Source organism: Cebus imitator, unplaced genomic scaffold, assembly GCF_001604975.1.
Source record: "Cebus imitator isolate Cc_AM_T3 unplaced genomic scaffold, Cebus_imitator-1.0 Scaffold357, whole genome shotgun sequence".
NCBI lineage: Eukaryota > Metazoa > Chordata > Mammalia > Primates > Cebidae > Cebus > Cebus imitator.
Window position 1 is genome coordinate 1,176,293 of NW_016107672.1, and position 14,167 is coordinate 1,190,459.

Below are 14,167 nucleotides of genomic sequence, written 5' to 3' on the forward strand. Positions count from 1 at the left end.
AGTATAGTATTACATTATATAAATAAAATGATTGGCACTCTGACCTTCAGGTACCTTCCCTCACAGATATTCTTATCATTATATAACACTGGACCATTACTAAAATTTTTCCTCTCTCTTATTAAACTCCTGGGCAAAAATACTATAATTTCAAAACTGGTGTTATTACAATTCAGTATAACTTGAGTCATCAAAATCACTTCTTAGCCATTCTCGTTTTTTTCTTTTTTGCTGTATCTCTTTCTTATTTCTTTCATCAACTTTACCAAAGCTTCACAATTCTCAACTTTTATTTTCTGTGGTCCACGTTGATGGCTACTCTCCCTCTGAGCTTCCTACAAACCTATCCCTACCATCCCATCCTTTTTATAATTTGTTCTAGGTGAATTCATTCTCTTTTAGAGACTTTTTCAGCCATCCTTTCTTCAACTCAACTCCTCTTTTCTTACTGCTCAGCCTGCAAAAATGATCAAGTTTCTCTCATAGGGTAAGAAAAAATTCCCCCTTAATCCCCATGGCTCTTCTAGCTACCATCCAATCACTCTTCTGACCTAAGTTTTCAGTGTGTCACACAATTTAACTTACTGACATTTCAAAATATATGTTTTGGATGTTTCAAGGTTTGGTTGAAAACAGTCTAAATAGAGCTATATAATATGTGCTTTAGGCATATTTCCTAAAATAAATAGCCCAACTTGAGGTTGTATATATACATATATATTCAGATAGAAAAAAATTGATCTGGAAAGAGGAATTTTGCTTATTTTTTAAAATGAATATTGGTGTGATACTAAAAATATTTTTAATATATGATTTGCATGAAAAATCACAATAGAGTGACCACCATTACCCACATTAATAAAGAGACCATTGCCACTAAATTAAAACTTAATGTGTTTCCTTCTTTTATTTTTTTTCTGTCTTTTTTATTGTACTTTAAGTTCTGGGGTACATGTGCACATCCTGCAGGATTGTTGCATAGACATACACATGCCATGGTGGTTTGCTGTCTCCATCCCCCCACCACCTACATCAGGCATTTCTCCTGGTGTTCCCTCCCCAACCTCCACACCCCCTGATGTCCCTTCCCTCCCCTGCTCCCTGCCCCACCCCCTCCTCCCCCAGCGTGTGATGTTTCCCACCCTGTGCCCATGTGTTCTCATTGTTCATCACATGCCTATGAGGAAAAACATGTGGTATTTGGTTTTCTGTTCTTGTGTCAATTTGCTGAAGAGCGATGGTTTCCAGATACATCCGTGTCCCTACAAAGGGCACAAACTTGTCATTTTTTATGGCTGCATAGTATTCCATGGTGTATATATGCCACATTTTTTTTTATCTAGTCTATCCTTGACGGGCACTTGGGTTGGTTCCAGGTCTTTGCTATTGTACACAGTGCCACAATGAACATGGCTGTGCATATGTCTATATAATAGAATGACTTAAATCCTTTGGGTATATATCCAGTAATGGGATTGCTAAGTCAAATGGTATTTCTATTTCTAGATTCTTGAGGAAATGCCATACTGTCTTCCAAAATGGTTGAATTAATGTGCACTCTCTCCAACAGTGTAAAAGTGTTCCTGTTTCTCACATCGTCTCCAGCATCTTTTGTCTCCAGATTTTTAAATGATTGCCATTCTAACTGTCATGAGATGGTATCTCAGTGTGGTTTTGATTTGCATTTCTCTAATGACTAGTGATGATGAGCATTTTTTCTTATGTTTCTTGGCTTCATAAATGTTTTCTTTTGAAAAGTGTCTGTTCATATCCTTCATTCACTTTTGAATGGGTTTGTTAGTTTTTTTCTTGTAAATCTACTTTAGTTCTTTGCAGATTCTGGATATTAGCCCTTTATCAGATGGGTAGATTGCAAAAAATTTTTCCCATTCTGTTGGTTACCAGTTCACTCTAATGATTGTTTCTTTTGCTCTGCAGAAACTCTTGAGTTTACTTAGGTTCCATTTGTCTATTTTGGCTTTTGTTGCCATTGCTTTTGGTGTTTTAGTCATGAAGTCCTTGCCTATGCCTGTGTCTTGAATGATATTGCCTAGGCTTTCTTCTAGGGTTTTTATGGTGTTAGGTCTTATGTTTAAATCTTTGATCCACCTGGAGTTAATTTTAGTGTAAGGTGTCAGGAAGGGGCCCAGTTTCAGTTTTCTCCTCATGCCTACCCATTTTTCCCACCACCATTTATTAAACAGGGAATCCTTTCCCTATTGCTTGTTTTTCTCAGGTTTGTCAAAGATCACATTGCTGTAGATGTGTGATGTTACTTCTAAGGTCTCTGTGCTGTTCCATCAGTCTATATCTTTGTTTTGGTACCAGTACCATCCTGTTTTGATTACTGTAGCCTTGTAGTATAGTTTGAAGTCTTGTAGTGTGATGCCTCCAGCTTTGTTCTTTTTGCTTAGGATTGTCTTGGCTATGCGGTTTCTTTTTTGGTTCCATATGAAGTTTAGGTGTTTTTTTCCAGTTCTGTGAAGAAGGTCAGTGGCAGCTTATGGGGATAGCATTGCATCTGTAAATTACTTTGGGTAGTATGGCCATTTTCATAATATTGATTTTTCTTAACTATGAACATGGAAAGTTTTTCTATATGTCTGTGTCCTCTCTTATTTCCTTGAGTAGTGGTTTGTAGTTCTCCTTGAAGAGGTCATTCACGTCCTTTGTTAGTTTTATTCCTAGGTATTTTATTCTCTTTGTAGCTATTGTGAATGGGAGTCGCTCATGATTTGGTTCTCTGTTGGTCTGTTATTTGTGTACAGGAATGCTTGTGATTGTTGCACATTGATTTTATATCCTGAGACTTTGCTGAAGTTGCTTATCATCTTAAGGAGATTTTGGGCTGAGACGATGGAGTCTTCTAAATATATCATGTCATCTACAAATAAATATCATTTGACTTCCTCTTTTCCTAATTGAATACCCTTTATTTCTTTTTCTTGCCTGATGGCTCTGGCTAGAACTTCCCATACTATATTGAATAGGAATGGTGAGAGAGGGCATTCTTGTCTAGTGCCGGTTTTCAGAAGGAATGCTTCTTCCAGTTTTTGCCTGTTCAGTATGATATTGGCTTGGGCTTGTCATAAATAGCTTTTATTATTTTAAGATACATTCCATAAATACCCAGTTTACTGAGAGTTTTTAGCATTGTTACAGATCTGCATTCAAGTCCTGGATATCCTTGTTGATTTGCTGTCTTATTGATCTGTCTAATATTGACCACGGAGTGTTAAATTCTCCCATTATTATTGTGTGGGAGTCTAAGTCTCTTTGTAGGTCTTTAAGAACTTGCTTTATGTATCTGGGTACTCCTGTATTGGGTGTATATATATTTAGGATAGTTAGGTCTTCTTGTTGCATTGCAAGGTCTCCTTTTACCATTATATAATGCCCTTCTTTGTCTCTTCTCATCTTTCTTCATTTAAAATCTGTTTTATAAGTTATTGGGATTACACCCCCTGCCTTTTTTTTTCCCTCCATTTGCTTGGTAAATCTTCTTCCATCCCTTTACTTATTATTCCATCATAAGTAGAGTCTGTGTGAGTCTCTGCTCATGAGGTGGGTCTCCTGAATACAGCACACCAATGGGTCTTGACTTTTTATCCAATTTGCCAGTCTGTGTCTTTTAATTGGGGCATTTAGGTCATTTATATTTAAGCTTAATATTGTTATGTGTGAATTTGATCCTGACATGTTGATACTAGCTGGTTGTTTTGCCTGTTAGGTGACACAGATTCTTCATTGTGTCAGTGCTCTTTACCATTTGGTACATTTTTGCAGTGGCTTATGCTAGTTGATCCTTTCCATGTTTAGTGCTTTCTTCAGGAGTGCTTGTAAGGCAGGCCTGGTGGTGACGAAATCTCTCAGCAATTGCTTGTCCATAAAGCATTTTATTTCTCCTTCACTTACGAGGCTTAGTTTGTCTTGATATGAAATTCTGGGTTGAAAGTTCTTTTCTTAATCTTGGCCACTACTCTATTCTGGCTTGCAGGGTTTCTGCCAAGAGATCTGCTGTGAGTCTGATGGGCTTCCCTTTGTGAGTAACCTGACCTTTCTCTCTGGCTGCCCTTAGTATTTTTTCCTTCATTTCAACCCTAGTGAGTCTGATGATTATGTGCCTTGGGGTTGCTCTTCTTGAGGAATATCTTTGTGGTGTTCTCTATATGTCCTGGATTTGAATGTTGGCCTGTCTTGCTAGGTTGGGGAAGTTCTCCTGGATAACATCCTGAAGGATATTTTCCAGTCTGGATTCACTCTCTCCATCATATTCAGGTACACTGATCAAACATAGATTAGGTCTTTTCACATAATCCTATATTTCTTGGAGGCTTTGTTCATTTCTTTTCACTCTTTTTTCTCTAATCTTGCCTTCTTGTTTTATTTCATTGAGTTGGTCTTCAATCTCTGATATCTTTTCTTCTGCCTGATCGATTTGGCTGTTGAAACTTGTGCATGCTTCACTAAGTTCTCATGCTGTGTTTTTCAGCTCCATCAAGTTGTTTATATTCTTCTCTAAGCTGGTTATTCTAGTTAACATTTTGTCTAACCTTTTTTTCAAAGTTCTTAGTTTCTTTGCATTGGGTTAGAACATGTTCCTTTAGCTCAGAGAAGTTTGTTATTACCCACCTTCTGAAGACTGCTTCTGTCAATTAGTGAAACTCATTCTCCTTCCAGTTGTGTTTCCTTGCTGGTGAAGAGTTGTGATCCCTTGGAGGAGGAGAGGGTTTCTGGTTTTTGGTGATTTCATCCTTTTTGAGCTGTTTTCCTCCCATCTTTGTGGATTTATCTACCTTTGGTTTTTGAAGTTGGTGACTTTTGGAAGGGGTCTCTGAGTGGATGTCCTTTGTGTTGATGATGAAACTATTTCTTTCAGTTTTTTAGTTTTCCTTCTATAGTCAGTCTCTTCTGCTGCAGGTCTGCTGGAGGTTCACTCTGGACCCTGCTTGCCTAGGAATCACCCGCGGGGGCTGAAAAACAGTATAGGTTGCTGCCTGTTCTTTCTTCTCGTATCTTCATTCCCGATGGGTACCTGTTAGATGTCAGCCAGAGCTCTCCTTTATGAGGTGACTCTTTGGATTTGGGGAGGTTCAGGGAGCCACATGAGGAGCCAGTGTGTCCTTTATGAGAGCTCAAGTGCTGTGCTGGGAGCTCCATTGTTTCATTCATAGATGCAGGCCAGGGATGTGTAGGTCTTCTGCAGTGGAACTCACAACCCCCCTTTTTTCCAGGTGCTTTGTCCTAGGAAGGTGGGGCTTTATTTGTAAGTCCCTGATGTGTTGTTGCCTTTTTACAGAGATGCCCTGAAGAAAGGACGGAGTCTAGTCACAGTCTGCCTGTAGAGGCGATGCTGAACTGCCATAGGCTCTGCTCAGCTGCTGTGTAAACTTCTTTGCAGTTTTCTTTACAAGGGTAAGGTTTGGTCTGCCTCTGTAATGGCAGACTACCTCTGTAGTGGTGTACTGCCTCAGTAATGGCAGACTGCATTGGTAATGGTGGCCTGCCTTGGTAATGACTGACTGCCTTGTTAATGATGGATGTCCTTCACCCGATGGGGCTCAACTGTCCTGGGTAGAGCACAAACTGCTGCACTGGCTGTAAACCTCTCAAGCCAGTGTGTTTCAGATTGCTGGTCTTTGTGGGGTTGAACCCACTGAGCCAGTTCATCTGGCTCCCTGCCTTCAGCCCCTTCTCTCTCAGGGGAATGGGTGTCTCTGCCTGGCAGGCACTTTGGGTGCCAGTTAAAACGGCTACCCAGATTTGTAGCGGTTTTTGTGCTGGAAACCTGGCACTGGCTGAAACAGCTTTGCTGGAAACCCACAGCACTTGTCAACTGGCAGGAATCTCCTGGTCTGTGGGTTGCAAAAACTACAGGAAAAGGGAGAAGCACAGTATCTGAAACTGAGTGCTGGAGTGGTTGGAAATGCCCCTAATGGTCTCGCTTGGGTAGCAGGGAGGGGTTCTTTGGTTTGCTGCACTTTCTTGGTGAAGCAGCGCCCCACCTTGCCTCTGCTCGCTCTCTTTGGGCTACACCCACTGTTCAACCAGTCTCCTTAAGATGTACCTGATAACCTCTGTTGCAAATGAGAGATTGCTTGCCCTCTTCGTTGCTTTCCCTGTGAAGGGTGCTCTGGAGCTGCTCCTATTCGGCCATCTTGGTGGCTCCCCCAGTGTGTTTCCTTCTACATTGCATCTTGGTTTTTTTCTCCCCTAAGAAGTAGTTGCTATCTGGATTTTGTATTTTTCATTCCTTGTCTCCATGTAGTTTTACTAAATTATTTGTAAAGTTAAAGAATATATTACTTGATTTTTGCATACTTTTGAGATTTATGTAAGTGAAATTATGCTATGTGGCTTGCTTATCTTTAGTCAACATTATGTCCATTTTATTATGTATATAAAAATTTAATTATTACTATATTTTATTTTAATATACTTTAAGTTTTGGAGCAGTTTTAGACTTTTGGCAACATTGAGGAAGGTACAGATATTTTTCCTATACTCCTTTCCACCACACATGCATAGCTTCCTCCCTTATCACTATTCACCACAGTGGTACATTTCAATTGTTTTATAGTATTTTAGTATGGCTATATGACAATTATTTAAATTTCCTATTGATAATGACTATTAGCTTGTTTTGTCTGTTTATTCTCCAATTACAACATTACTATAAATATTTTTGTACAAATGTCTTGTTATACATGCTTGTCTCCTGGGGGTTTTGTTTTTAGATGACAAGGGTGTCTTTGCATAGCTGACTGTGTGCCCTAGGCTGACTAATGTTAGCATGATGTCTCTTCCTTGTTATCTAATTATAAAGAAATATTGAAATTTCTCTTTACCATTTGTAAAAGTCCCACACCTTCTATGTAATCCACTATAGTACTTCCTGAGTGGGCAGGAAGTTTGCAATACTATGGAGGCTGGAGATGGAGGAAGTGAATGACAACTTCGCACCATCGTGTAATTTAACCATCTTATTGGGAATTCCTGTCTCTCACCAAAGGACAGATCTGAAATTATAGAAAAAAAATAGTAAAACTAAAAAAAGCTAAATTCCTAAAATACTAATTATTAGGTAAGTTATTTAATAAAATAGTTAAAACTTGTGAGCACAAAATTATTACAGATAAAACTTCTAGTTCTGTGTCCATGTAGACAAAAAGCTGATGTAAAATAAAATGTTATTTTCATAGTCTTATTTTCCCTGCAGTTTAACTTTAAAAGAGAATTTCATTGATTAACCTGTAGCTTTTGCATTTAATCCACAAAATTTTTACTGAATGAAAAAGTAATTTACAAGAATATTTAATTAAAAAGTCATATTGATAACATTTGCAAAATCAATTTTTTCTTTAATTGATCTTCAAATGCTAAGACAGATCTTCATCAAGATTTCTTGATTATCCATTTTCACTTCAAGTTTTTAATCGAAAGTTTAAAAAGTAGAATTCTTCTTTTCTTGGATTGTTTGTAAATTTAATTTGAGATCTGATACTACTGCCATAGTTCCAATGCCAAACCATTTTTTCAAATGTTTTGCTTCATTTCAGAATATGTTTGGTATATGATTACCAGATTCAGCAGGACAATACAAAACAAAAACAAAACAAGATGTCATGTTAAATTTGAATATCAGATAAACAATAAATGTTTAAATGAAAGTATGTCCCAAATTATTTGTTCTTTATCTGAAAATAAAATATAAGTGGGAATCTTTTTTTTTCTTTAATGTATTTTAGGTTCTAGGGTACATGTGTAGATCATGCAGGATTGTTGCCATGTACACATGGCAATGTGGTTTGCTGCCTCCATCCCCTGGTCACCTACACCTGGCATTTCTCCCCATGTTGTCCCTCCCCAACCTCCCACACACCCTGCTGTCCACCCTTGCCCCCCCACAACAGACCCCAGTGTGTGATGCTCCCCTCTCTGTGTCCGTGTGTGAATCTTGAATTTTATTGATAAATCCTTATCTAGTAAAATGAAGTTGAATTAAGGAAAAAAAATGTGTAGCTTTGGGAAAGAAATAGTGTCCACTGGAGGGCAAGCTAAAAAGATGATTGCTTGTGGGTGGAAAGTTGAAGGTTGTAGAGCTTCTGGGTTAGATTTGACAGAGAGAACAGGGGAAAATACCTGACAGGATTAAAATGCTTATGCTGACAACTTGATACTTTTTCTTGAAAATTTGGGACTATGTATGTTATAAATATATATCCCTCTATGTCTAGTCTTAGACTTTCTGGTCAGCATAGCATAGTTCCAGTCTGTCTGAAAATTTTAGATAATATAAAAAGGCATATACTTATTGCGGTTGGTTCAAATGGATTTTACAATTCCAGAACTCTAAAATAAGAGAGAATTACCGTTTTAAATACATAGGAAGAGGACCATGTATTTTGCCTATGTTTGGAGGCTGGAGTTGCTACTTTTTTCAAACTTATGTTTTTCCCTTCCTTGTATTCACCTTGCTTCTCTTTGGGCCTTAACTGGTACCCGAAATCCCATTAACTTGGCTTAAATTTTTTCTCATTATTAAAATGTCAGTACCTTAAGGTGCTGTAATTTATTCAAGACAATGGTGAACAAAATTGGTGGGTTATTACAGTGAAATTCACTGCTTGCTGCACATTAGAATTCTCTGGAGAGTTTTTATAAACCATGACAGTATCCTGACTGCATGTTCAGAGACTGATTCAGTTTTTCTAAAAAGGCCTGGACATCAAATATTTTTTAAAAGTTCAGCAGGTAATTTTTATATGAAGTCAGGATTGAGTATTAGTTTGTCACAGCATTGGTTGGGGTACTTGTAGGCATCAGAGTAAAAGCATCAGACTAAAATTATTTGGTGATATCAATGGATTGAGTACGATTGAGCTAAGGAGTTCTCCAGGCAAATACACACAAAAAACAAGTTTGGTTGAAGTTTTAAGTATCCCAACAGGGAGATCCCTGAGTGTTTTCTGCTCAAGAAAAGTTTTATCTTAAAGTTGTCCTTTGCCTTAGATAAATTTTGATCACATTTGGTAGACCTCTCTTGAGAGTATAAATCCTTTATCTCACTCCAAATGTCTTTAGAAAGATCCATTTTCTAATGAGTCAGCTTACTCTTCATTCTTTCACATATTTTTGTGTACAACGTTCATGTGGATTTAAGACTCAAAGTGGATGTTGTCAGTTTATTCTCTGTAAGTTTAGTTTCTTAGAGAACATGTGCTCTATTTCATTTAATGAATCTTTAGTGGATAAGGACAAGGATTTTGAGGAGATTTTGACACATATTAATGGAGGGGTGGAATGAAGACTTTTACTTAAAAATTACAAATAACTTGTCATGGTATTAGGGAATTCACCTTGTCAAATCCTGTCTCATGATAAGGACAAGGATTTTGAGATTTTGACACATATTAATGGAGGGGTGGAATGAAGACTTTTACTTAAAAATTACAAATAACTTGTCATGGTATTAGGGAATTCACCTTGTCAAATCCTGTCTCATGGAGATCACATCATTTTATTATATTTTTAAAAATACTAAACCCATCTGCATCTTTAGGATAAGTACAGCTTCATCATTATGCATGATTATATATATATATGTGTGCGATATGAAATATATATATAGCTATGTTGCTTTTGGATAAATTAATGAAGGTACCACTCTGCATATGCACAAGAAGAAATGAGAACATGAAAGTCATCATAAGATGTTGTGGGAAATACACATATAAATCTTTATTAAATTTTTTTTAGATAAACTAAGGAATGTCAAGGTTAAAGTAATGGGCATTAAATCTTGTAGATGTGCCCTCACACAAATATTAGAAAGCCATACATGATCAGATACAACACATTATTTTGCTTAAGAAATTTTATCTTATTATAAAGGTAAAATATTAATTATATAAAATAAAAGTGCAAAAAAACTATAAAGAAATTAAATTTGCTCAAAATCACAAAATTTGTCTTAATCACAGTAAACATACCTCATTGCATTTAGTCTATTTTTATCCATCTTCATGTAATTGGAATATTCCTGTATAGTTTGTATATAATATCATAACTTACTTTTTCATTGTATATTTTAGTTATTTTACATGAAATTAAAAACTGAAAAATATAGTTAGATTGAATATTATCCCTTTAAATTAGCTCTGTTGTTAGGCATTTAGAATATTACTAAGTTTTCACTATTATAAATGACTGTGTGTTGAATAGCTATGTATCAGTGTTGCCCTTTAAATGACCTTTGAAGGAAATTTGATCAGATTTTCATCATGAGACCATATTTATGTACTTGCTACTGAAAGTATGGTCTATAGAAAATAGCTACAGCATTCCTTGGAAGCTTAGAAATGTGGACTCTGTTTCTTTCACTAGTGTTTTGTTATTTTACTTGTAGATATATTTTACCTCATTGGTTAAGTATATTCGTAAGTATTATATTTTATTTTATTTTATTTGTAGCTTTGTAAAAGGGATTGAATTCTTAATATAATTCTCAGCTTGGTCTTGTTGGTATATAACAGTGCTAGTAATTTGTGTACACTGATTTTGTATGCTGAAAGTTTTGTGAATTCATTTATCAGATGTAGGAGCTTTATGGATGAGCCTTTAGTGTTTTCTAGGTATATGATCATATTGGCTAGCAGCAATAGTTTGACTTTATCCTTTTTGATTTGGGTGCCCTGTAATTTTTGCCCTTGTCTGATTGCTCTGGCAAGGACTTCCAGTACTGTGTTGAATAGAAGTGGTGAAAGTGGGCATCCTTGTCTTGTTCCAGTTATCAGGGGAATGCTTTTATCTTTTCCCCCTTCAGTATGATGTTGGCTATGGGTTTGTCTTAGATGGCTTTTATTAATTTGAGATATGCCCCTTCTATGCCAATTTTTCCAAGGGTTATCATAAATGAGTGCTGAATTTTGTTAAATGCTTTTTCTGCATCTATTGAGATGATCATGTAATTATGGTTTTTAATTCTGTTTATGTGATATATCACATTTATAAATTTGTGTATGTTCAACCACCCCTATATTTTTATTATGAAACTCACTTGATCATGATGTATTATCTTTTTGATACGCTGTTGGAGGTTAGTTAGTATTTTGTTGAGCATTTTTTGTATCTACAGTCATCAGGAATTTTGGTCTGGAGTTTTCTTTTTTTGGTTATGTCCTTTCCTGGTTTTAGTATCAGGATGATATTGGCTTCACAGGATGATTTAGGGAGGATTTCTTCTTTCTCTATCTTTTGGAATAGTTTCAGTAGGAAATGTACCAATTCTTCTTTAAATGTCTGATAGAATTCAGCTGTGACTCCATCTGGCCCTGGACTTTTTTTGTTGGCAATTTTTAAAATATTGTTTCAATCTCACTACTTGTTATTAGCCTGTAAAGAGTTTCTAGTTTTTGTCTGATTTAATCTAATAATCTTGTATATTTCCAGAAATTTATCCGTCTTCTCTAGATTTTCTAGTTTGCGTGTGTAAAGATGTTTATAGTAGCCTTGAATAATCTTTTGTATTTCTGTGGTATTGGTTGTAATATCTCTTGTTTCAGTTCTAATTGAGTTTATTTGGATCTTCTGTCTTGTTTTCTTGGTTAATCTCGCTAATGGTGTATCAATTTTTTAATCTTTTTAAACAACCCACTTTTTGTTTCATGTATCTTGTTATTTTTTGTTTGTTTGTTTCAGTTTCATTTAGTTCTGCTCTGATCTTTGTTATTTCTTCTCTTCTGCTGGGTTTCGGTTTAGTTTGTTCTTGTTTCTCTGGTTCCTTGAGGTGTGACCTAAGATTGTCTATTTGTGCTCATTCAGACTTTTTGATGTAGGCATTTAAAGCTATGAACTTTCCTCTTACTACTTTTGCTGTATCTCATCCTATGTTCATGAATGGTAGAATCAATATTGTGAAAATTACCATACTGAAAAAAGCAATCTAAGATTCAATGTGCTCTCCATCAACATACCATCATCATTCTTCACAGAAACAGAAAAAAAAATCCAAAAATTCACATATAACCAAAAAGAGCCTGAATAGCCAAAGCAATACTAAATAAAGGAACAAACATGGAGGCATCACATTACATGACTTCAAACTATACGAAGGCTACAGTTACCAAAACAGCATAGTATTGACATAAAAATAAACATGTAGTCTAATGGAACAGAATAGAGAACCCAGATATAAAGTCAAATACTTATGGCCAACTGATCTTTTACAAAACATACAAAACCATAAAATGGGGAAAGGACACCCTATTCAACAAATGGTGTTGGGATACCTGGCAAACTACATGTAGAAGAATGAAACTAGATTCTCATCTCTCACCTTGTACAAATATCAACTCATGATGGATCAAAGACTTAAATCTAAGACCTGAAACCATATAAATTCTAGAAGAAAACTTTGAAAAAACTCTTCTAATCATTGTCTTAGGCAAATAATTTGTAGTCAAGAACCCAAAAGCAAATGCAACAAAACAACGATGAAGAGATCTACTTAATGAAATTAAAAAGCTTAAGCACAGCAAAAGAATTAATCAACAGAGTAAACAGACAACCCACAGATTGGGAGTAAATATTCACAAACTGTGCATCTGATAAAAGACTAATATCCAGAATCTACAAGGAACCCAAACAAATCAGCAAGAAAAAAATAATCCCGTCAAAGAGAAAGCAAAGGACACGAATAGGCAGTTCTTAAAAGATGTACAAATAGCCAACAAACATATGAAAAAAATGTTTAACATCAGTAATTGTTAGGGAAGTACAAATTAAAGCCACAGTGCAATACCGGCTTATTCCTGCAAGAATGAACAATGAAAGCACACGGACACAGGGAAGGGGACATCATACATCAGGGCCTGGGGAGTGGGGGGCTAGGGGAGGAATAGCAGAGGGTGAGGGGATTGGGGAGGGATGGCATTAGAAGTATTACCTAATGTTGTTGACAGGGTGATAGATGCAGCAAACCACCATGGCACATGTATACCTATGTAACAAACCTGCACGATCTGCATATGTACTCCAGAACTTAAAGTATAATAAATAAATTTTAAAAAAAGAATGGCCGTAATTAAAAAAAAAAAAGATATTTGCATGGAAGTGGTGAAAAGGGAACACTTGTACACAGCTGGTGGGAATGTAAACTAGTATAACCACTATGGAAAACAGTGTGAAGATTCCTTACAGAACTAAAAGAACTACCATTTGATCCAGCAGTCCCACTACTGAGTAACTACCTGAAGGAAAATAAGTTATTATATGAAAAAGACACCTGCACACTCATGTTTATGCAGCACAATTCACAACTGAAAAATTATAGAATCAACTAAATACTCATCAACCAATAAGTGAATAAAGAAAATGTGATATATATCTTATATATGTATACCATGAAATACTACTCAGCCATTAAAAGGAATGAAATCATGGCATTTGCAGCACCCTGCAAGGAGTTGAAGACAATTATTCTAAGTGAGGTAACTTAGGAATGGAAAACCAAATACTGTATATTGTTACTTGTAAATGGGACTTAAGTTATGAGGATACAAGTCATAAGAATGATATAGTGGATTTTGGGGACTTGCAGGGCAAAGTGGAATAGAGGGTGAGGGATAAAAGGCTACACATGGGTACAGTGTACACTGCTCAGGTGACACGTGCGCCAAAATCTCAGGTATCACCACTAATGAACTTACCTATGTAACCAAAATCCACCTGTTCCCCCAAAAGTTTTGAAATAAAATTTTAGAAATAGTTTGTGATAAAGTATCTCAGGCCCAGTGTAGACCCACTGAATCAGAATCTATATTTTAGTAAGATGGCCTGGTGATTTCTGTGCACATTGAAGTTGGAGATCTGTCTTAGAATATATTACATGCAGACAAGCATGATTGGCTCATCAAGGGAACTCTGAGTTCCTGGTTAGTTGTCAGGAGCCCACTCCAAGCCACACTTCCAGCCCTACTTCAGCTCTGCATCCTAGCTGTTTGTAAACAAGCACTTCTCAATTTTGTTTATACACCAGTTACTTAGAAAGTTTTTTTTTTTTTTAAACTGAGATTTGGGCTCAAATTCAGACCTATTAAATCAGAATCTTTTGAGTGAGGGAAGTTTTTTAAAAAGCTCTAATGATCAGCCAAGCTTGATAATCATT